The sequence below is a fragment of the Bison bison genome, unplaced genomic scaffold (genome assembly GCF_000754665.1).
Source record: "Bison bison bison isolate TAMUID 2011002044 unplaced genomic scaffold, Bison_UMD1.0 scf7180017864349, whole genome shotgun sequence".
Lineage (NCBI taxonomy): Eukaryota > Metazoa > Chordata > Mammalia > Artiodactyla > Bovidae > Bison > Bison bison.
In genome coordinates this window covers 5,412,016-5,416,130 of record NW_011494921.1, presented here as the reverse complement: position 1 = coordinate 5,416,130, position 4,115 = coordinate 5,412,016, and positions in this window count along the sequence as shown.

Genomic DNA, 4,115 nt, shown 5'->3' with positions numbered 1-4,115 from the left:
CCCCACCCCTACCCCTGCTGTGGACGCGGTCAGGCCCTCCTGGAAACCAGACCCAGGGGTTCATCCCAGATCCTCAGATCCTGGAGTGGAATTTTATGTCGTCATCAAATTAATGACGATCCACGTCGTCATCAGCCGCGAGCTGGGGCGGAGGTAGGGGTGAGGGGCAGAGCTAGGGGTAGTCCTGTTTCCCATTCATTGCCTACCTTGAACATGAAGACGCTTTAACTTTCTAGCTTCATTGAGTTTAGGAATGTAATTCTGTGTCACTTGGATTATAGTGTGTATTTTTTTAAATTATCTTAAATTGGAGGATAATTGCTTTACAACGTTGTGTTGGTTTCTGCCCTACATCAGTCTGAATCAGCCGTGAGTATACATATCCCCTCCCTCCACAGGGTGTATTTTTATTTTAACTTACAAACATCAGTATTAGGAAGGTCGTAACAATACCGTGTGAAGAACTGGGGCTTCAGATCTGGAATTCTGGTTCTGCCTGTCGCTGTGTGACTAGAGCTGAATGCGCTAACCTAAACTTCAATCTCCCTGTTTGTGAAGGATGAATAAGTTCAGGGCCCAGCAGTCACAGGTAGTAAATAAAGGGTGGCTAGGGTCATCATTCTCAACTTACTGGTATACCAGAGTTTGTCTCTGAGTCAAAGGGAAACATACTTTGGTTATGGAAATAAATCCATAGGTAAGCTCAGAGTCTATCAAAAATATAAACCAGATACTTTCATTTAAGAATATTTCACCCAGTTTCATGAACTTTCCCCTTTCCCTCTTTGTTGAATGCTTGCTTTGCCCATGCCCTAGTTACTTACAGCTGAAAGGCAAATGTATTATCTCAGGGAGCTTCTGAGGCTGAAGCACTGGGGAGTGGTTGGGGGGCGGGTGGTATTCAGACCTGGGGGTCTCTTCTGAATCAAGCTGTGGGGCAGGGGCTGCAGTCACCTGGTGGCTTGAGTAGGTGAGGATCTGGCTCTTGGCAAGAGGCTGTGGTTTCATGTCAGGTGGGCTCCTCAATGACAGGACAGCTGACTTTCCCCGGAAGTAAGTGGAGGGAGGGAGAGAGGCAGCGAGACTGTATTGGGTACCTATATTGTATATTGTAGAATAAATTACCCCCAAACTGCAAACGGCAGTTGTTTTCTCACACTGCCTGTGGACCAGGTCTCTAAAAAGGCTGCCATCGAGTTGTCATCTGGAGCTCATTTAAGATTGTTTTTTAGCAGTTTGTGATGAAAGTTGTGAGATAACACAAAAACACAGAACACTTCACAGATTTGTGTGCCGTCTTCGTATGGGGGCCATGCTAATCTCTGTTACCATTCCAGTTTTAGGAGATGTGCTGCTGAAGTGAGCAGAGTCTGAGATTCTTAAGTCTCACCTGGGTGATGCTCTTCCCAAAGGCTCCTGTGGGTGTCAGGAGGACTCACCTCCTCAGGCTGTTGGACTCAAGGCCTCAGTTCTTCGCTGGCTCTTGGCCCGAGGTCTCCCTCAGCTCCTTGCCACGAGGGCTTTTCCGGTGGGCAGTGTCCTTCACCAGAGCAAGTGAACAAGAAGGCAAGAGAGTGTGCAGGCAAGACGGAAGCCATGGTCCTTGGTTTCCCATCCCTTTTGCCGTATCCTGTTCCTTAGATTCGAGTCACTTGGTCCAGCCTACACTCCAGGAAAGGAGTTGTACACCAGGGCATGAATCGCAGGAGGTGGCAGGGATCCCAGGGCCATCTCAGGAAGCTACATGCCACACCAACTAAAACCCAGACTGTAGTGCCTTTTCATAACCCAACCAATGAATGACATTTATCATTTCTGCTGTATTTTAACTGGTCACACAGACCAGCCCTACTACAATATGGGAGAAGACTACACAGGGGGTGAATTCCAGGGGGTGGAGGTAAGTGGGGGCCATCTTAGAGGCTGCCATCACAGCCCAACCAGTGAATTTCTCCTCTTCATCCTGCACAGAGACCCCAGAGGCTGGCTCATGTAGACACATCAATGGGCTCTCTGTCTTTTGGGCGGATGTAGCCAGTAGGGAGCACTGGCAGGGATGGGGTGAGCTTGGGTTCTTCCTGCTCCAGCTCCCTCATGGCAGGCTGGCTGCACCTTCCCCTGAAGGCCACAGACTGTCATCTGAGTTGTCTTTCATGCATTGAGTGTCATCTGATCCATAAAATTGGATGCACACAGAGGTACCCCACTGGAAAGAGGAAAAAAAGCACGTCTACAGGGCTGGGCCTGGAGGTCCCCAGAGCACCTGCTTTGATGACACTGTTGCCTCTTCCCAGGCCACACCCACACACTCAGGGCATTGCCCCACACCCAGTCTCTGACACCTGCATAATCGGCTGGCACAAGCCAGTATTACAGCCTTGCTCGGGTGCGGCTTTCAAAAGACAGTGGTGGGATGTCCCTGGCCGTCCAATGGTTAAGACTCTGTGCTTCCAACGCATGGGGCACAAATTTGATCCCTGGTCAGGGACATGCCACATGCTGTGCAGTGCAGCCAATAAATAGATAAACTAAAAATAAAAAAGATATAGTTTTAAAAAAGTTTCAAAGGGGAATCGTCTCAGATGCTAGAACTCTCAGTGGATGACTGGCTTACCACGTAGGTGCGTAGAGGTAGCACGAGGGACTGATGGACACTGGCTAAAGGGCTGATCAGTTAATCAGGGGCTTAGAAGGAACAAGATTAGAGGTTAGGTATGGTGGTCTGGTGGGGAGTTATGTGGATGAATTTTTCTGAATGGGCACATAATGTGAAGATATCTTGCCCCATGTAAACACCCCTTAGAAGGCATTCGGTGGAGTGGAGGTCTTTGTAAACTGTGGATGTTGGCTTTCCCTCCCCCACCCTCCAAGTCCCCCAGTGCTTGTTCAAAGAAACCATACACTGTGGCTACAGTAACAGGCTGGAGGCTATGAATGAGTTCAACTACATGGGCTTTCATCAAGGCTGAACTGGCTGGCTGATTACCACTACAGAGGACGCAGCTGACAACGATGGAAACTAACTTTGAAGACTTCAGTTCAGGCACTCGGTTGTGTATGACTCTGCGACCCCATGGACTGCAGCATGCCAGGCTTCCCTGTCCATCACCAACTCCTGGAGCTTACTCAAATTCATGTCCATCAAGTCAGTGATGCCATCCAACCATCTCATCCTCTGTTGGCCCCTTCTCCTCCCATCTTCAATCTTTCCCAGCATCAGGGTCTTTTCAAATGAGTCACTTCTTCACATCAGGTGGCCAAAGTATTGGAGCTTCAGCTTTAGCATCAGTCCTTCCAATGAATATTCAGGACTGGTTTTCTTTGGGATTGACTTGTTTGATCTTGCGGTCCAAGGGACTCTCAAGAGTCTTCTCCAACACCACAGTTCAAAAGCATCATTTGAGGACTTGATGGGACACTAATCTTTGAGGCGACCCTGCGTCCCACTGGTGGCTGGTGAATTGCATTTAACCCCCGGGGTGAGTGAAGTCGCTCAATCATGTCCGACTCTTTGTGACCGCCGTCCATGGATTTTCTAGGCAAGAAAACTGGAGTGGGTTGCCATTTCCATCTCCAGAGGATCTTCCGCACCCAGGGATCAAACCCAGGTCTCCCGCGTTGCAGGCAGACACTTTACCATCTGAGCCACCAGGGAAGCCCTTTAACCCCCGAAGGAGGCAGCAACATGCCCGTCAACTATAGAGTGAGTCACCGTCCAGACAGGATGTACCCTCCCTGCCTACAGGGCCAGCATCTGTGGACTTAGGATATGCCCTGTCCATCTCCACAGTACATAGCATCTTCTCTAACCAGGGAGAACACTCCATGACGAGTGACAAGGGGCTCATACGTTCTGGGGGCACTTAGCACAGGGCCTTACACTCCGTAAGCGCTTGATAACTAGCTGTTGGACGGACTGATTTAGTCCAGCCTATCTCTCCGGAAACAGAACTTCCCTTTACAGATCGCGGAAAAGAGTCACTATCAAGAACAAGCCGAAGTTTGTCGGTGCTCACGAGGGAATGAAGGAATTCAATGAATGGCCTTGCTCTTCTCTCTTCCTCCGACTCTGGCCAGCTGGGGGTGTCCTCTTCTGGTGGTCCTGGCTGTTCGGC